Source organism: Anastrepha obliqua, chromosome 4, assembly GCF_027943255.1.
Source record: "Anastrepha obliqua isolate idAnaObli1 chromosome 4, idAnaObli1_1.0, whole genome shotgun sequence".
Lineage (NCBI taxonomy): Eukaryota > Metazoa > Arthropoda > Insecta > Diptera > Tephritidae > Anastrepha > Anastrepha obliqua.
In genome coordinates this window covers 12,526,821-12,548,428 of record NC_072895.1, presented here as the reverse complement: position 1 = coordinate 12,548,428, position 21,608 = coordinate 12,526,821, and positions in this window count along the sequence as shown.

The window sequence follows — 21,608 nt, the reverse complement described above, 5'->3', positions numbered from 1 at the left end:
GAGTGAATTATTAAAGTAATTTTTAAAAAATGTATGTTTTACTAAATTATAAACATTACTTTTAATTATAACAGGCTAGAAAAGAACTAAAACTCCGAGACTGAATAACAAAAAAGAATTCTAAATAAAGTTACGAAAATGGTAATCTGGCCATACTGGAGCTAAAATCACGTAACTCGTTGTCAAATTCGCTGAGAGCAAAGTAGCGGGACCACGATAGGCGCCATCTCATTTTTCTTTCCATCATGGGTGTAAGCCCTATGGAGAGAATAATCTATCATTTTTGTATCATTCTTGGGATGTAAGCATACATACATCCTATATGTATATGATCATGTTTATGCACTGAGAGCGGATCCGCTGAGTTAAGACGTTGACTGCGCTTGTTTCGCTGTTCACTTTAGCTGAGTAATCCAGCACATGCAATGAACTTTGAAACACATATCGCACCCTAAATACAAAAGGGTCACAACTCAAAATTTTCTACACTCGAGCTTGACTTGTTTACAGTAGCACAGAAAACAAACTAAGTGATATATCACGCTGAAATTTGCCATGTAAGCTTATAACAGTTCTACCAAAAAACAAAAAATTTATTTTTGCCTTATGTCATCCGCGGACCGTTTTATTGATAACGTCTCGTTCATATTTGAGCAGAAGGGACATTTTGAGTTGTGACCCTTTTGTATTTAGGGTGCGATATGTATGTATGTATATTACAAAAAAAAAAAATAAAAAAAATATGTAACGTTTAATTATGATAATTGAACATGTAATAATTAAAATAAATACATGGCTCCACGTGTGTAAGTTATTCCAGCACACTCCTTCCACATGAACGTGCGAGGCGCTGTAATCCAAAACAGGTTAATGGAAGTTTAATTAATTGCACTGCACAAGTTTAAAATTTGGGCAATGGTTTTGATGGTTGGCCGTATTTAATTGAGGGCTTCTATAATAAAATTAATAATATCACTATATGTTTGCAGGTCGGGTCTAGTGTTTGAGCGCTTATAAAGGGTGGTTAAGTTTTAAGGTCCGGTGTTGATTTTGAATAAAATACAATTTTTTTAGGAAATTATTATCATTTCTCTCTATTATGATAATATTGGTATGGCTCAATTACGTATGGAACAAAATATTGGCCAAATGACGCTGAAGCATAATTGAGATTCTATGTGCCGAATTATCTCATCCTTTAGCTCTTGAATTGTTGCTGGCTTATCGATGTACACCTTTCCTTGCAAATAACCCCAAAGAAAGAAGTCCAACGGTGTCGTTGACGTTTAGGTGTGGTTCACAATCAACATCGGCCCTTGAAATTTAACCACCCTTTATATGGGAATAGATGAATATGAATATTAAATCGTCCGGAAGAGGTTGTAAACAGCAACGGCGCATATATAACTGATTACTGCTGATTGATATAATTATTGTTTTTTGTTTAAATAAAAGACTGCGCTAAAAACGCTACGAACTTATTCCCTAACCCAATAGAGGTGCAATTACATCCAATTACCAGCAATTAAACAGCAGTGCACAGACTAACAAAAGACGCAGCTGAAAGTTATCGCAATTATGCGCTCACGTTTCGGGTATTTCCAAAACTCACATTAGCAAAAGGATATGTTCATATGTATGCGAATAAATGAATTTGGTTTACACGTCCGTATTTACATACGAAAACGAATCCGTGGTAAGTAAGCAAGTTATGTATTTTTAGAATTTAGCTCGATCTGAATTAGCTGAAATAGAAGAGGGACATTGAAGATGAAAATAAGTAAATGTTTAAGAAATCAAAACAAGATATGTAATGTACAACACCAATCTGGTTATTTAATAGCCACACCTCATACAATACTCGCATATTTGCGTACCTCTGCTATCAATCAAAAGTGTATTGAACGCGCATTACGATGCAATGTGGCGCCGTCAATAATTCAGCCAAATTACATTGAAAAGCCATAAATTAAAAGCCATGCCAACCAACGGTTGAAATTCATACCTTGAAGCCATTAACCAGCCAGTCAAAGGCGTTGAAATTTTCCAATCAAGAGCGAAAAACACCAAGTGCGCGCTGAGCTTCGGATTAATGTGCAGTGGTGTGATTTTGAGGCGGTCAATCGGGTGGTACGTTTGACATTGTTGACATACATTTGTACCTTTGGTGTGATTGCAAAATTGATTAAAGCCATTTAACCAATTAAGCAGCGAGCAAAGTTTGCTGGCTTTACACCCCACGAACTACTCGCCAATTTATTTACTGCATCTACTTCTATAGAGTAAAGTGAGTGTAGGCAGCAGGTTATTGCTTGCTGATTGTTGGCTTGCTCATCGCAGGCTGGGTATGTATGTGTGTGTGTACATGCTATTGGCAACAGGCTGATGCAAGTTGGGTTTCAGTGCATTTCCATTGGCGAACGCACCAGCTACTTTGCGTGCACACACACCTGACAACCCAATTATGTCGTCAATCTAATTGCGATAGTGGGCAAGCAATAAATTTGCGCTTCCTGGCAGCATTTCAACCATTTGCAGTTACAAATTTACCATTTCATTAAATAAATATTTGCTGAAGCCGTTAGCGGCGCTTAAAATTTTAGGGAACGGCTCGGTAAAGTTGGGGGCTCTAGATCAACCGACTCGGTCTTCAAATAGCATTCTCCTCCAATGTACATATTTATATAGAAAAGTTAGACATTTACTAAAGAAGCGACTCTATGCCAAGTGATCCAAGTACTATGGACATTGTCGTGATTTTTTTTGGAATTTGGTGTATTTATAATCTGCTTTGTTTGTAGACTTGCGCATAATAAGAAGCAAACTGAGGGAATTTTGGAAACAATTTTATAATTTTGAGATTTATTTAATGTTGAAAATTTTAGTATAGAAATTTTTAAGGCGAAATATCTTCGGTTCTTTTTAAATATTAAAAATTATAAAAATTATATTAAAATAAAATTTAAAATATAAATTTTCTTTATTATGAAATATACCTTTTAAAAAAATTGTTTCTGATATGATATATGATTTAAAAAAAATTTTTTTAAATAATTTTTAAGAAAAAAAAATGTTTAAGGAATAAAATTTTTAAGAAAAAAAAAATTTTTTAAGAAAAAAAATTTAAAAATATGTTTTTAAAAAATGTTTTAAGGAGAAATATCTTCGGCTCATTTTAAATATAAAATTTACAAAAATTATATTAAAATAAAATAAAAAAAAACAATTATTATGAAATATACTTTTTAAAATAATTGTATTTATTATGAAATATACTTAAAAAAAAAATTGAGAAAAAAATTTAGAGAAAAAAATTTTTTTTATTAATTTTTTTAAGGCGAGATATCTTTGGCTATTTTTAAATATTAAAAATTATGCAAATTAAATTAAAAAAAAAAAAAAATTATGAAATATACTTAAAAAAATGGTTTTTATTATGAAATATACTTAAAAAAAAATTTTTTTTGTTGCGAAATATCTTCGGGTCTTTTTAAAAATTAAAAATTAAATTAAAATAAAATCAGAAAAAAAAATGATTATGAAATATACCTACGTTTTAAAAAAATTGTTTTTATACACATCTTTTTTTCTTAAAATTTTATTTATATCATTTTTTTAAGCGAAATATCTGAGGTTCTTTTTAAATATTAAAACTTATAAAAATTAAATTAAAATTAAATTAAAAAAAAAAGAAAATTTATTATGAAATTTAGGTTTAAAAAAATTGTTTTTATTATGAAATATACTTTTCAAACAAATTTTTTGTTTCTTTAAATACTTTTCATAAAATTTTTTAATGCGAAATATCTTCGCCTCTTTTGAAATATTAAGTTTAAAATTTAAAAAAAAATTTTATAGGACTATGAATAAGTTCGTGCGGTTTTTTTCGAAATTTGAAACTTTATTGACGTAAAATGGTTACAAATTTAATATTCAAAGTATTGTCCATCGCTTACTACTACTTTTTCCCATCTTTCTGGCAATTCACGGATTCCCTTTGTGAAAAATTCGGTCGGTTTTGCCGCAATCCACGAATCGATCCATTTTTTGACTTCATCGTAATTACGGAAGTGCTGGTCAGCCAGGCCATGTTGCATCGATCGGAAGAGATAGTAATCGGATGGCGCAAGGTCTGGACTATACGGCGGGTGGGGTAGGACATCCCATTTGAGCGTTTCTAAGTATGTTTTGACCACTTGTGCAACATGTGGCCGAGCATTGTCATGTTGCAAAATAACTTTGTCGTGTCTATCGGCGTATTGCGGCCGTTTTTCTCGCAGTGCTCGGCTCAAACGCATCAATTGTCGTCGGTAGACATCCCCCGTAATCGTTTCATTCGGTTTCAGTAGCTCATAATACACAACACCCAGCTGGTCCCACCAGATACACAGCATAACCTTCAGGCCATGAATATTCTGCGCCGACGTCGATGTTGAAGCATGGCCAGGGTATCCATACGTTGCCCGACGTTTTGGATTGTCGTAATGGACCCACTTTTCATCGCCAGTCACAATTCGATGCAAAAAACCCTTTCTTTTGTGCCGTTGAAGCAGTTGTTCGCATGCCATAAAACGGCGTTCAACGTCTCTTGGCTTCAATTCATACGGCACCCAATGGCCTACCTTTCGGATCATTCCCATGGCTTTTAAACGTTTGGAAATGGTTGATTGATCAACTCCCAAAGTTTTTGCAACCTCTTCTTGCGTTTGAGCCGGATCTTGATCGAGCAATTCCTCCAATTCGGTATCCATGAACTTTGGCGGCGCACTTTTAAAGCGTGCAAACCACTTCTGGCACGTTCGTTCAGCTAGAGCATGCTCACCATAAACTTCCACCAAGATACGATGACTTTCGGCTGCTTTTTTCTTCATATTAAAATAATGAAGAAGAATTCCCCGCAAAAACACATTATTTGGCACGAAATTCGACATTTTCAAGTGTGGTAAAAATATTGTTGTTTACGCTTCAAATAAAAAACTTATACTGACGTTTGTGCCTTACGACAGTAGCTCTCCAATGAATGTTTGGAAATGTGGATCTATGGAATAATAATCAAGTTACGCCATCTGTTGTAAAACCGCACGAACTTATTCATAGTCCAATATGAAATATGCTTTAAAAAAAAATTTTTTTTATTATGAAATATACTTTTAAACAAAATTTTTTTTCTTAAACATTTTTTTTTAATTTTTTAACGCGAAATATTATGAAGTATACTTTAAAAAAATTTTTTTTTCTTAAAATTTGTTTTTTATAAAATTTTTTAAGGTGAATTAAAGTTAATTTAAAATAAAAATAAAAATAAATTATTTTGAACTATACTTTATAAATTGTTTTTTTTTTATGAAATATATTTTTTAAAAAATTGTTTTCTTAAAATTTTTTTTAAAACACTTTTTAAGGAGAAATATCTTCGGTTCCTTTTAAATATTAAAAATTAAATTGAAATAAAATAAAAAAAAAAACAAATTTATTATGAAATGTACTTTTTAAAATAATTGTTTTTATTATGAAATATATTTTTTAAAAAAATTTTTTAATCTTACAATTTTTTTTATAAAATTTTTAAGATGAATTACTTCGGTTCTTTTGAAATATTAAAATTTTTTAATGTTAATTTAAAATAAAAAAAAATAAAAAAATTATTATTAACCATGCTTAAAAAAATCTTTTTATTATGAATTATACTTTTTAAAAATATATTTTTTTCTTAAATTCAAGGAGAAATATTTTCGGTTTTTTTTAAATATTAAAAATTATAAAACTTAAATAAAAAAAAAAAATTTTATTATGAAATATAGGTTTAAAAATTGTTTTTATTATGAAATATACTTTCTAAAAAAAATGTTGTTCAGATTTAAAAATGATTGTTTTTATTATGAAATATATTTACTTACAAAAAAAAAAATATTTTATATAATAAAAATTATTTTTCTTAAAATTTTTTTTCTTAAATTGTTGTTTTTCTTAAATTTTTTTTTTTTTTATTTTTTTTTTGTAAATTTTTATTTCTTCAAATTCTTTTTTCCAGTGTACGTATTTGAATACAACTCAAAAAATTATGGGAACTCCATTATGAAACTTTCAGATGCTACTGAGTATGATCTCAGATATTAATGAAAAAAAAAAAATATTTTTAAAAAATTACAAGCCTTATAAGCCAGTTCGGATTACTGTACAAGAAAAAAAAACAGACATAACAAGCTCAATGATGAAGAGGTATAATCAGTGGCTGATAAGAACAACGGAAAGTCGCTCGTGTAACAAGGCACATTTGATCTAAGATGATAGATTATCAGGTTTGGCCATCCGATGCGAAATTGTGAGAGTAACTTCGGTTGCCACGTCCATTGTACAAATTTATATGGAAGTAAAAACACTCTGAGCGGATTGTTCAAAAATGCCCACAGCTGAGATCACCTGATTTCAAAACGTAGCTATGTTTACCGGTCACTGGACGATCGGCACACACGCGGAAAAGCTAGGGTTACTATTTAACCTCCTTTGCAGAAGCTGGTGACTTTTCAGAGAAGGAGACTGTAGAGCACTTTCTCTGTAAATGTCCGGCTTTGGCAGGTAGAGGATTAAGGTCATTCATTGTGTGTTCGTTTCTTCGTTTCTTCCGTCAGTATTCTCCATTATATCAACAGCTCTAGCTGGTTATAGATATCTGCCTATTGGAGGTCTCATAATGGTATCAAAACGGCGCTTTAGTGCTACTTGAGTAGTGCCAAACTGGCGCTTTAACCATTTCACCTATCTATCTACCACCATAAAGCACGTCTCAAAATTTGAATTGCAATATTTCATTTAAAATGCTAAAAAAATTAAGGTGAAAATGCACCCTGTTTTAGGTCTCATAATCAGCGAATTGTATTGTCACCACTTATTAATTTCAGATTATTTCTCTGTTGTGCAATTTCTTGTTTACTCATTAACCTTTTCCGTTGTAATGCCATTACGTACACTTACGCACTTACCTGGAAATTATATGCAATTTTCGCATTGCAGGCACTTAAATTATCATCAAAAATAATCATCGACAAATGAACTCAACAGCATCAGGCGCTGCGGCTGAAAGAGCGAAAAGGCAGCAATGCAAATCCTTTAGCATAAACAACAAAAGCATGTTTCGAAATACACGCGAAACTTTTGAAGTATTGAGTTGCAAACAACAACTACATAGGTACCACACATACCACATACATACAATTATTTGAGCGCCTGTAAACGTTCGATATGCGTAAAAATATGTCTGTTCATGGAGCAAATGGTTTGTAAAAATTGTATAAATTATAAGTAGTATGTAAATTTAAAATATAAATGAAATAAATTACAACAATTGTTACAGATTATCAAGTTTGTGTGTACATGTACCCAAAAAACTTGCAAAGTAGGGGAAAGTGAGAGAGAGGAAAATGGTGTTTCATTTTGAGGGGAAGTAGCAAGTTTTTATGGGAGAAATTTTTACTTGTAAGAGTTTGCATGCGACAGCAATCTGACAGAGATGATGAAATGGAACAAATAATTGTGGACAAAATAAAATCATATGATTCCGAAGCTTGTTATTTTGTATTTTAATTGCTTTATTTTTTTTTTTAATTCAATACGAGGTAGCACAAGCGGAAGAATTTCCATTTTTTGTAATTTCTCCTGCCAACGATTTAATCAGCTGTTCATCAAACTTGCAAATTGTTACTGGTTTTGCGTTCATGTACTTTTTTTGATAATTTTCTCCTTGAGAGCGAATTTTTGGAGACTCGGTTACTGGATAATTTTTACATGAACAGACCTAATATCTTCTTCCACTTTAGCTCTCATTGGATCCGCTGTGTTGTGATGTATGCGAAATCCAATGCACAAAATATTTTTCGTAATTCAGTGAGTGAGTGAGTGGCTGAGTGTTTGGTATTTTAGAATGATTTTATGTAGGCATTAGCAAAAACGACTCATAGCAACGAATGTTATTGATTTTGCGCGCACTCAGCTTTTTTTTTTATTTTTGTTTTTGCGCTATTTCCGCACGTTTGATTTTCGTTTCGAGTGGCATAGTAATTCACTTTTGTTTACATTTCGATATTTGCGCAATTTCGTTGCTTGCACAAGCCACGCACAGTTTAATTTGATCGTTATTGTAGGCTAAAAGTTAAGCGATTTAATACATTTTATCTGAAAATATTTGCAAATTTGCTTTATCATATTTTAATTTGTTTTGTGTCCGGTGGCAGAATTAGGTTAGTTTTCCCCTAACCGCTGAGCTTATGAGCGGGAAGGGGACAGCATCTGCTGCGTTATTCGGGCGGGTTATTTAGTCAATATGTCGTAGTGGACGGGTGAGCGTTCGCAATCGAAGCGTATTTCAAGGCCAATGATTCGTCTGCAACTACTCGTCGTAGATTTTGTTCATGTTACGATAGGCGACGTTTACGTGATGCCCCAAGTATAAGTAAAGATTTAATTCAATCACGGGTGAGAAGGTTCCGGGCAACCAACTCGGTGGCAAACGGCTTATGGATCCAGACGGATATCGAAAACAAATAGACTCGACGCTAAAAGTTTACACGAATCCGCGTGCACTGGGACTCCCAAAAACTATTGGGCATGAAATATTGCGGAAGGAACTAGACTTCATCTTTTCAAAATTAAAATCGTGCAGGCGCTTAAGCTCAATAATTGCAATTATGTGAATGATGAGGCCCTAGAGTACCAAAGACATGGTTTGGGGTGCATTCTCAAGCAGTGGAATAATTGAAGCATCCTTTTTTGGAAATAGTAGAGGGCAAGCAATTTCTGTGGATGGCATCCTTTATCGGCGCATAAATAAATAATTGGTGCGTACACTTCTGCAAGGTGTTTGGCCGAGCTCCTCCTCCTATTTGTGGTGTGCGTCTTGATGTTGTTCCACAAATGGAGGGACCTACAGTTTTAAGCCGACTCTGAATAGCGGATATTTTTTATGAGGAGCTTTTTCATGGCAGAAATTCATTCGGAGGTTTGCCATTGCCTGCCGAGGGGCGACCGCTATTAGAAAAAACATTTTCTTTATTTTGGGGTCTTGTACACGGAGATTTGACACGGAGTACTCGGAATATTAGTCACGTACCAACTCATTGCATCGCATCCCATCTCAAAGGACCAGAGAGACCACGGCGATACTGCGTGATTTCTTCTCTAACAAATTGATAAACCGTTTTGGTGACATATCCTGTCCACTTAGGTCGCTCAATCTTACCCTTATGTACTTTTTTCTTTGTACTTTTTAAAAAGTAAAGTCTACGAAACGAACCCAGCTCAGCAGCATTCCCCGGACATTTATGGGGAATGTTTATGCTGTCACAATAACAAAAATAACAATCTCAGTACTAAAAGAAAATAAGGATTTTCCAATAACAGGTATTACAGGTGAATGGATTGCGCTATCGAGAGATGATTAACGATTTTTTATGACCGGAATTGGATGGTATTGATCTGGACAACGTTTATTTTCAACAAGACGGCGCTATGTGCCACACAAGCAATGAAACCATTGATCTTTTACGGAAAAGTTTCCGGACCGTGTTATCTCTCGAAGAGGTGATCACAATTGGCCACCGAGATTTTGTGATATAACACCTTGTGGCTTTTTTCTTTGGGGCCACGTGAAAGAGAAGGTCTACGCCAACAGGTCGCCCGGGGTCGATTCAAGACCTCAAAGATGAAATTTGTGAGACTATCGAGGACAGGAAAAGGATATTGTCGTGTAAGCGTGGTCGTGAGGTAAGAAAGAGGGAGAGACCCGAGAGAGAATGAGAGAGAGAGAGAGAAAGAGTACAAATAGACAAAATTTACAAAAAACGGAGAAGGGTCGACCGGTGTAGGTAAACGCCGGACACAAACCGTGGCAACAACGCGCACTACTTCGAGCATTTATCACCCGCACAAACGCAGGGACTCCAGGACCGATTTTATTAGTCTTTTACAACCTCGAAATCAACAGCGACTTGGGTGCCGATACATGAGTGCGCCGAGTGTATGTTTGATATTAGAAGGTACTTCGTTTTGCCCTCGTTCACCACCAGACCCATTTGCTTTGCTTCTTTATCCAGTTTGGAAAAGCCAGAACTAACAGCGTGGCTGCTAATGCGGATGATGTCAATATCAGCGGCGTAAGCCAACAATTGTACGCTCTTATAATATAAAAAATTGTGCCTGAGCGAGTAAGTTCTAAGGCTCGCATAATATTTTCTAGCATCAGCTTAAAGGAGTCACACGACAGTCACAGTCACTATGTCTAAAACCTCGTTTGGTGTCAAATGGCTGGTAGAAGTCTTTCGAAACTCTGACGGCGCTGCTGGCATTGATCAACGTCATCTCGCAGAGTTGCATTAGTTCTGCGGGGATACCAAATTCAGACATCGCGGCATACAGGAAACTCATTTTCGTACTGTCCAATGCAGCTTTGAAGTCGACGAAAAGATGGTGGCTGTCGATTCTCCTTTCATTGGTTTTTTCCAAGATTTGGCGTATTATGCATCTGATCGATGATGGACTTTTTAGGTCTAAAGCCACACTCATAAAGTCCAATCAGTTGGTTGATGATGCGTTTCAGCCTTTCACACAATACGCTCGCTTGAAACTTGTAGGCGATATTTAGAAGACTAATCCCGCGGTAATTGACACAAAATGAAGGATCACCCTTCTTATGGATTGGGCGGAGCAAACTTAATTTCCAATCGGTAGGCTTGCTTTTCTCTGACAATATTTTGCATAGGAGCTGATTCACATGCCTTAGCCTGTTTGAATAGCTCAGCCGACACTCTGTCGGCTCCCGCAGCTTTATTCTTCTCTTGCCGCGTTATGGCTATTAGGACCTCGTCATTGTCGAATTGGGAACGACAGTCCCGTCGTCAAGAATTGTGGGCTCATAATCTTCATCTTCTCTGTGCCACTAGTCATGAAGTTCGAGAAGGGTTCTCTCCATAACTTAAGTATGTTCTGGATGTAAGCCACTAGATTGCAGTGTTTTTTCTTACAGGAAAATCGAACTGATATATACTTTTTGACATGCTTTGACAATTGATTTGTATCTCTTTTAATTTTTAGATTTTTTTTTAAATAAACGATAGCTAATTTTCCTACGAAAACCATTCAAATTCACTTGACGTTGAATTTGTAAAACTTTTCATTTTTATTTTGCTAATGTTTTTGCCCCGAGAATGGCACTGGACTGGAACTCACAAGAGAGCAGAGGTCTTCCAAAAAACACTTGGAGAAGGTCGATGTTGCGCGAACTAGCAGATGCCAGCATCTCATGGGACGGTGCAAAAACAACAGCACAGCACCGTGTACGAAGAAGAGTCGAGGTCCTCTGCTCCCGAGAGGAGTGAACAAAGAAAATCAAGAAAAAAAAGATGTTGGGTGCTTTCTTCCATATAAAACAAATGTCGAGTATTCGTTTTGTGGAGCAAATGCACAAGACCGCCACAGAAAAAAAATTGTTAAAAATCAACGAGATTTTTTAGTACTTAACTACTTTGTTGTCATTATTTCACGCATTGAATAGGAATTTTTAACGATTAGTACTCAGTTTTAGCTATGAAATAATACATATACCATAAACGTTATTAGCAATATAACGGTATTTGCGCCATATATTTCTCAACGCTTATAAAATTTCTTTTTACCCCCTAGCGATCCAGAAGTGCAACAGCAAAAAAAAAAAAGTATAACAAACAACTGAAGTCCACGTTTCTGTATTGATTCAGAGGCTATGGATGGTGATTAATTAAGCGCTGTGAAAGCATAAAAAATTATATTGTAAACTTTATCTGACCACGTCAATAACGGGCACGCTTTATGTCCAATACGGCTGCTCCTGTTGCCTCTATTGCTGACGCATGAAGACTGGCGCGAACAGGGAACAGGCAGGCACATTGGAAAATTGCTAGCCACATTTAAATCTGATAGCTGCTCATAGACTCACGTAGCACTTCCGTTGGTTTGATTAAAGATGCATTAAGTAGTTGAATGAAAAGAGTAGATTGCGATTACAATCACCGCAATTCGATGCAACCGAGAAAAAGTGTCATGAATTCGTTAAGAGCTATTTTGCATGTGAAGAAGTGGGAACAAGAACACCGAACGTTGTGGAATGCAGTCGGTCACATAACCACTGAAATGTAATTGACAAGATGCCAAGCAGCGAGATAACGAAGGAAATCAGTAGTGGTATCGCGCAAAGAATTCGCCGGATAAAATATCGGGAGCTGGACGCAGGCTAATAAGCAAAGAGTTTGTAATGAGGAAGATGGAACGCCACTCTGAAGTAGTGCGAAAGCGGTTTCGACGTGGGCGTTGGTTCCAAACGAGAAGGTGTTTTTTAGTCTCCGCACATACCTTTGCCTCCGTAAAAAAACTACCCCAACTGATGGCATAGAAGCGCTTTTAAATTTACCACAGCTACATTTAGCAATACAAGAGGAAGCTACTATGTAAGCAATTTCTTTTCATATGAAAGAGAAACCCAATCCAGGAGATCTTACTGAACACCTCAATATCTTGAAGAAGGTTCAACATGCAGTATGCATAACCCAGGCGAATGACCACACGGAACCCGTACTTAAATTTATAAAGAGTTACAAGGTTTTCTTCCCGTCTAGGGAAGATTGGAACACTAATCCAATATGGCTAAATGATGATTCATAAAAATAATACGCAGGAGCAGGATTAGTGGGGCTTAAAGCACACAAATCCCTCACACTAAGTACAGATACCACGATTTTCCATGCGTAGATCTTCGCCATAATGAAAACAGTGGAAATCATATCCAAAAGAGGGTTCGAGAAAGTAAAAATTTAAATACTTTCGGACAGCCAATCGGTTCTCAAAGCCTTGAATAGTTTCACATTCAAGTTTAAAGTCCTAATAGAGTGCAAAAATCCAATCAACAAACTGGCCACTCATAATCAGGAATCTCTGATTTGGGTACGAGGACATGAGCGACATGAAGGAAACGAGAAGGCAGACTTTTATGCCAAAAAGGGGAAGAAAGGCTATTAATTGAACAAACCCCAATTTTCGGCTTTAACAAAAATAATATGAAACTGAAAACCAAAAAATGGAACCAAACTAAAAGTCAGGGAACACTGGAACGGCACAAGCGGCATTCATCACTCTCAAAAAGTTTTTGAACTTCAATGCCAACAGAGCAAAATCTGCACTAACCCTAGAAAAAAAGGGCCTCAGATGACTCTGTGGAGCACTTACAGGTCACTTTGCCTGTAATAAACACTTTAACGCAATAGGATTACCTAGTACAAGATCATGCAGGTTGTGCTGTGATGAAGAGGAGTCTATGGAACACTTAATCACCAACTGTGAGGCATTTAATAGAGGAGGAAGACCTACAATTGCTCCCTCCTAAGGGGTTGGTTCGATTCCTCGATATACTAAATAAAGGCCCGACTAACCATTACCATTTAGATTCAGATAGATTTAGCCGGTAACAAAACCGAGGCAGTCCTAATAAGTGCTGGAGGGCGAAAGTCCTTTGAGGTACACACCGTATAGTCTCGAAAAAGGCGATCAAATATCTTGAGGTCTGGATCCACACAAGACTTTGTTTCAGGCAGCATTTAATAAATGTAAGTTCCAAGGCTGCCTCTATCAATGGTGCCCTAACGCGACTTCTCCCTAATATAGGAGGGCCCCAGGGAGATCGCAGACGGCTACTGTCATTGGTTGCTAACTCTATAATTCTGTATGCAGCACCTATCTGGGCGGGGACCAAAAAGTCTAATCTACGAGAAGTCACCCAGACATACAGGCAAGGCACGCTGCGTGTAGCTTGCGCGTATAGAACGGTATCTGATGATGCAATCTGCGTAATAGCGAGAAAGATACCCCTAAACCTCTTGGCAGATGAAATTTTTCGGCTCTATAACAGACAGGGAACGCGGCCCACACCAGGAGAAAAAGCAGCGGAGCGCCTGCTGGCAATAGGCCGGTGGCAGCAGCGGTGGGATGAGTCACAAAGCGGACGTTGGACCTACAAACTCATACCACGTGTTGATGAGTGGTTAATGAGAAAACATGGAGACAACGATTATCACCTTTCACAGTTACTCAGCGGACACGGCTGTTGTCAGGAATACCTGCACCGTTTTAAGCTCGCAGACAGCCCTTTCTGTCCAAACTGCCCGGATAGAGACGAAAACGCAGAACACGTCATGTTTTACTGCGTAACCTGGACGCAGGAACCTGTTGTGTCTTCGGACATAAACGCGGCTCTACCCAGAAGTTATACTTTTGCGGTCCCAGGGTAGGATTAGCTGAGGTGGAGGATTGTTATAATATAATATTAGTGGGAGCGTGCCCCACATACCATTGGTGTGACGGCACCTTTGAGATATTTCTGACATTTTGATTTCAACCTCCTTAAAAAAAAAACAAAAACCATTACCATTACCAAGTTCGTCAAAGGCAGGCATAGGAAACGCTGGTTCGACAATGTCACCGAGGATATTAAGAAACTGAAAATACATAACTGGTGGTTTACTGCCTTGAATCGTATAACTTGGGAAAAGGCTAAAGCTCGCCAGGGGCTGCAATGCTGCCTGATGATGATGATGATGCCGTTGGCGACGTCGAGTATTGTAGGCTGTATGAACTTTACGGCGACATATCGTAGATAAAGTGCAGCGAATGAAGATCAAAAGGCTAAGTTGGTTAGATCATGTCGTCCGGATGGATACAAACGCTCCGGTTCTGAAAATATTCGTTGCGGTGCCAGCTGGTGGTAGCAGAGGAAGGCCTCCGCTGCGTTGGAAAGATCAAGTGGAGAAGGACGTGGCTTCACTTGGTGTGTCCAACTGGTGCCTTGTAGCACGAGAAAGAATCAACCGGCGCACTTTGTTAAACTCGCCTGATACCTCTTAAATGGTAACGCACCAATCATAAAGAAGAAGCACACCATTGATTGCATGCTGCTACTTTGTGCTATTACTTTAACATTTTCGCTCGTAAATATGAGAGCTAACTAAGTTGAGTTAGTAGGATGAGCGAGCATCCCATTTTTAACATCCTCGTATGTGGGTGTTAATTTCAATAAATTTCCGCTACATCTTTACATGTGCGTATGTATGGACAAATCTAAAAAATATTACCTTATTTGAAAATATAATTTAATAGCGCATTCATGAAAGCCCACGCTTCTTCCTATTGTGCATGTAATCCACTAACAAAGATTTATTGTAGGTATACACATTTCGCTTGCGACATTCACCTCGTTTCCTGCCCATAACTAACTATTAACTCTCGCCTGATGCAGATGCCACGCACGTACGGCCAATAAAATTGCTTTTCGCTCATAAGCAGCACTGCGTAGATGGAGCTCTTGTAATTATAACAGATCACAACCGCTGATAAGCCTACGTGGATTTTAAAATAAGCGTCACAGCAACATGCGTGCCATGGGCGTGCCGCATATCGGCGTCATTGTGAGCCTCTCAATGTGTGTTGCTGCGTTTGTTTGTAGGCAATTGGCAGTGACATAAATGCATTGTGGTGCCTTAAAGGAGATAAATAATTGCTCTTTGGATAGGGGCATTTCAAATTAAAGTTTTGTAATGAAAAACTTTGCGAATTTCCGACGATATACTGATAGGATCTTAGAGCAATCTCGTATATTTTATAATAAATTTTATTTTTTAGATTAGATTAGAATCGATTTATTGAAGGCTGAAGTACTTGAGGAGTTAGGGGTAGTGAGAATTGGATTTTTTTGCATTTTCTTTAAGTATAATATCTTAAAAATATTGTGTGAAAATTTGAAAGTGTTTGTCGGATTCATTACTACTTTTCGAGTTATTCAACAATTAACAAAGGGCTCCCGGGCGCTCCGGAGCTCGATAGCAAAACTTTCAACGCGTTTTTCTCAAAACTATGTTTTTTGAACTAAAAAGCTCTTGCCTGATAGAAGGATTTTTTTTTTAATTTCGATTTTTTTTAAACAATTAATTGTAGGTTTTTTTCTCGAAAATCTGAAAAAATATTTCCAGCATATGGAGAGGAGGATGAAAAATATGAACCGCTCTCCAATAAGGGTTGGTTGCATTGATCTGAACAGATGGCAAGCCGAAGTGCAATGTCTGGGGAATGCGGCAGGTGGGGCAAGATTTCCCAATTCAGTCCCTCCAAATACTTCTGAACCGATTTAGCAACGTGCCGCCTGTCGTTGTCATGCAGCAAAATTAGTTTTCCATGTCTACCGTCCCATTCCGGCCTTTTCCGCTTTTCTTTGAGAGCTGGATTCAAACGCATGAGCTGCAGTCGGTAACGATAGCCAATGATGGTTTCAGATGATTTAAAGAGTTCATAATTGATGACACCCTTCTGACCCCACCAGATACACAACATAACCTTTGAAGCATGAATATTTTTCGATGGGCCTAGCCTGCCAGGTGCTCCAACATTTTCGACGCTTAGGGTTGTCATAATACATCCATTTTTCTCCGCCAGTGACGATGCGACGCAGAAAACCTTTTCTTTTCTGCCGTTCAGGAAGCAACTCACACGTCATCAAACGTCTCTTGATATCCCATTTCCTTGAATTGATTTGGCAGCCAGTTACCTGCTTTCTGACCATTGATCTTGACGGTTGATATGCCAACATCCAATTCTTCAGACATATAATCAAAGGGTCGATATGCGTCTTCATCCAATAATTGTTGTAGTTGAGTATCTTCGAATTTTTTCGGTACCCCTTCGCTCGTTTGATGTTTCTCACTCACACGTCGAAATTGTTTAAAAGTTGTATTTGCTGGAGCGCGATTACCGTAAATATTGATTAATATACGACACTTTTCAACTACTGCGATCGAGACCTCACATATACACCTTCAAACCACCAATATATTACTAGGTTAGGTTAAGTTGGTATGGTTACCCAAGGAATGAGCACACTTGGACGAAGAATAATGGATTCATCCTTTGTGATACCATTATGAAGGAGGTGAGGTGAAAGAGAAAGACCGATGGGAAACAGGGAGAGGGCGGGGAGAGGTAGTGCTGGGATGGTTAGTAACGTGTGGATTTACGAACGATGACTATGCTGCGTTTGCGTCAACCGCTTTGTGCTGCGAATGAAATTCATCAGGTTTTTAATGCCAGCGCCAGGCGTAGCAAAGAAGTAAGAGCTAAGATGCCTGGATCTTAGCCCCGCCACAGCACGGCAGCTAAGGAGAAGGTGCTGAGATGATTCCACCTCATCATCCAGCGAGAAAAGGACTCGAGGTGATTCCAAGCCTCACAGCATGCTTTCCTCGCGCATAGTGACTTGTGAGAAAATCCACGAGATTCGAGAGCTGATATTTTGTCAACCTCAGAAGCTCGCCCGAGCGCCCCCGGTCCACACGTGGCCAGAAGGATCTCGCGACCTTACAAGGTTGTGTACTCGCCCAACGCTCGTTGAGCATCTTTCCAGGAGCAGACCGCAGATAGTCAGGGGGATCCTAATTCTCACCCTTCGCGGGGAAATCACCATGTTCACATGTTCACATGTTCCTTGTCTGGCCAGCTCATCCGCCTCACAGTTTCCCGCAATATCGCTGTGACCAGGAACCCCGATGAGACTTATGTCAAAGAATTCGGACGCAGTCGAAAGTGAGGTCAACTATTGCCTGACCAGTTTCGAATACACCGTCACTGACCCGAGGGCCCTTATTGCCACTTGGCTGTCGTAGTAAATATTTACTTTCTTGACTGTTAGTACGTATGTGAGTAACCAATCGGCTGCCTCCTTGATTGCGGCTACCTCTGCCTGGAACACACTGCAGTGGTCTGGTAACCTGAATTTTAGTCTGCTGGGGAGCTCCTCGCAAAAGACTCCTCCGCCAACCTTTCTTTCCAACTTCGATTCATCCGTGAACTAGTTCACCAGTTCCCCAAGTGTAGCCCCCCGTCCACTCTTCCCTTGACGGAATATGAGTGGAGAAGGTTCCGGTTGGACTAAACAAGGGTATACACTGATCCGTTGACAGAGGGATGAACTTAAAGTTTCTAAGGATGCTTGAGTGCCCATAAGTGGGGTTGAGCTTATAGTCCGAGCCTCTCAGTCTGATTGCGGTACGTGTAGCGGCAATTCTGCCTGCGATGTCTACGAGTACCACATTTAACTTTGCGTTGAGCGCCAAAGTAGGAGTCGTTCGAAGCGCTCCACTGATTCCAATGAGTGCCGACCTCTGAACTCTCTCCACCAATGTCGTCTTCTCTAGTGAGTTCCACCCGACTATGACTCCATATAACAAGATAGGCTTTACAATAGTATTATACAGCCAGAAAACAACTCTAAGCGAAAGGCCTAGTACATAACTAGGGCGAACACAAAAATAGTTAGTATCAGCGGCGGCACCACTTTTACGAGGGCGGAAACTTATTCCCATACCCAATAATAAATTTAATTTTTATTTTTATCTCCTTCCTAAGATTCATATTTCATACATTCAAGCAGGACACATAAAGGTATCTTTAGGTGTTGGTATGATTAGTGCTAGGTTAGGTTAGCCTGGTTGGCATTAAGTCACGCATAGATCGTTTGGTCCCTAGCGATACCAGATGGAGACCGACCTCTATGAGTATTGAAAGTAGACATCCTGTAGGATGTCAGCGCTTTTGGCGAATCTAAGCAGAGCTTGAAAATCCGCTTTTGAGACGTCCTCCAGACCCTTAAGTGGATCTCCCAGGCATTTAAATACGTTTTTAATAATGCCGGACAAACGCACAGAAGATGTTCTAAAGTTTCCTCAACATCCTCTCTGCATTTCCTGCATTTGTCCCTGCTAGCAATCCCTATTGTGAGCATGTGCGGCCAACACGTTATGACCTGCCAGCATCAGTTATGACCATGTCAGTCTAACAGCACTTTTTGCTCTCTCATCTACTATTTAGATTAACATAATGCCTTTGGGATAGATGTGCAACCTTCTGTTTGCGGCTATCCTTTCTATGGCCTCCCAGCTCCGTTGCACATTTTTGGATTTAATACAATATGAGCTTATTGCTTTTATTGCTGCCTGGACAGTCAACGAATAAATTAATTGTCGAGTTCTTTCTTGTTCTAGTGTAGGCTAGCTCCGCGATTTTCCCCACAGCAAAAACTTCCGCTTGGAAAACACTGCTGTGGTCTGGCAGCTTGATAGGCTGTCTAATCGCTAATTTTGAGCAGTAAATGCCCGCTCCCACTCCGTTCAAAGTTTTAGAGCCGTCTGTGTAGATGTGAAAAGTTCTATGGCCAGGCTTCATGCCTTTGTGCCATCCCTCCTCTTCAATTGTAGTACGAGACCATCTTTTCCAATTAAAGTACAGAGTCATGTATCATAGTCTGTGCAACCTGAACTCCTCTTTCCCATTGAGCTGTGTCCGAAGGTTCTACAGGTTAATACTCCAGCAGCCACGAAGCTCCCTATGGATTTCCCTGCTAGATTTTCCGCTATAAGGTGACTAGGTGGCATGCTGAGTATCATTTCCAGCGCCGCCGTTGAAGTAATTTTCATCGCTTCTCCTATGCAGAGAGCAGCGAGTCGTTGAATCCTTTCTAGTGGCATTAAGTACGCCAGTTTTCTTGTCGCAGTCCACCATACTAAGGCCCCACACAGCAAATGGGTCTAACTACAGCCGTGTAGCACCAATTCAACAGTGAGGACGATATACCTTAAGTAACGTCCACAATTATTTTACTGGCCTTTTTCACCCTTTCCTCAACATTGTGCTTCCACAGCCATTTACTGTCCCGATGATTAGTGCTAAGTAACCACTCAAATACCAAAGCAGTTGTCCTTAGTTCTATATAATTTGTCATATGGTCTGTTATCATCGTGTACTTGACATTAATAAGTGTAGTAACTCATAGTAGGTAATGCATAATAAATGCAGAGTAGCTATTTTCACATTTTTTTTTAATTTGCCAGACCTCCACATCGCCAAAACGAAATATTTGCAAATATAATAATTACAAAATTTGCAACTTTTTAATGAGAAAAAAATAAAAAATAAAATGCTTAACGCCAATTAAACGTTAATTGCCAACAGTTATCACTTCAGCCGTTTGATTTTAATTGCCATAAAATTCGTAAAAAAGTTTGAGTAAATAAAAAAATAATGCAGTCGAATGTGTTATAAATGTATCAATGCAGATACTTTGAATAAAAAAAATTAAAAAAACAGGTTAATGTTGGAAATGCAAGAAATGACACCGCATGCACATAAATAAATGCAGATGTGTGTGTGTGTATGTGAAAACAGCAACACAAAACAACAAAGAAAAACACTTGCAACTTGTTGACAACAGTAAAAGACTAGAAATGGAAATTAAAAAAAAAAAATAAAAAATTGTAATTCAATTAACCAGTTTAGCCTTTTTTCATTAAATGTCTAAAAGCAAAATTCACGTGATTTTTGTCACTACCAGTCAAATGGTAAACAAATGCATAAATGAATGAATGAATGAATGGCTGAGTGAGTGAGTGCTGAGTGACTTTTGTAGAGTATTAATGTTGTTTGGGTTGTTTTTTGTGCAAGGCGGGCAGCCAACGTGAATTACGGCGTGCATTGTATTTGTTGCAATATACGCATGGACAACTAATTGCCGACTATTAATCTATCGGTCTATTGGTCTATCGCATTGACTATTTGGAATACTCCATACTCCTGACAGTCTACCGCACCTGTAGTATTATTACTTCAATCCAGCATCCGCTCTACAACTTCTTGCAGCATAAACATACACTTGAGATGCATAAGCATGTATGTGAATGCATACATTAGGGTGAACAAAAATGCCAATCTGATTATTCTTAGATCAATTTTTTTAACAACATGCTTCCTAAGAACATATACCTAATTGTGATAAAATAATATTACAAATTGCATCTTTTTGAGGCGCTTTTTCATACCATATTTTTTCATCTAATTTGCTTAAAAAAATATTTTTAATGATAATATAATCCCAGAATTAGGTTAATATGAATTAGAATTTAATAAAGAATACGAGGTGTGTTCAAAAAGTATCGCGAGTTTTAAATTTTCGCAGGTTATGTATATTCGAATTTCGATTTTTTTGTGGTGATATGTTGTTATGTCATGTCTCTCACTCATGCCGACGAGTTCGGCCATTTTGAATGTTCAGTTAATTGTTGACAGCTGCTTTTCTTGCACGTCCTTCGGCTCGTCTTCGATTTTTACCTATTCAAAAAGATGGATCAAGGAACTTGTAAGAAATTTTGTGTGAAAAACGGAATTAAGTGCGCGTATGCATTCCGAATGTTGACTGTTGGACCAAAGCAACGTTTATATGTGGTACAAAATGTTCTCAGAAGGCCGAGAAGATGTGAATGACGAAAAGCGTGCCGGACGCCCGAGCACTGCAACAGCAGACGAAAAAATTGATGAAGTGAAGAAAATGGTATTAGCCAATCGTCGAATCACCGTTAGAGAAGTTGCTGAGGACCTAGACATATCGATTGGCTCCTGCCACTCGATTTTTTTCAATGATTTTGGTATGAGACGGGTCGCCGCAAAATACGTACCAATACTGTTCAATTTCGATCAAAAGCAGCATCTCATGAACATTGCTA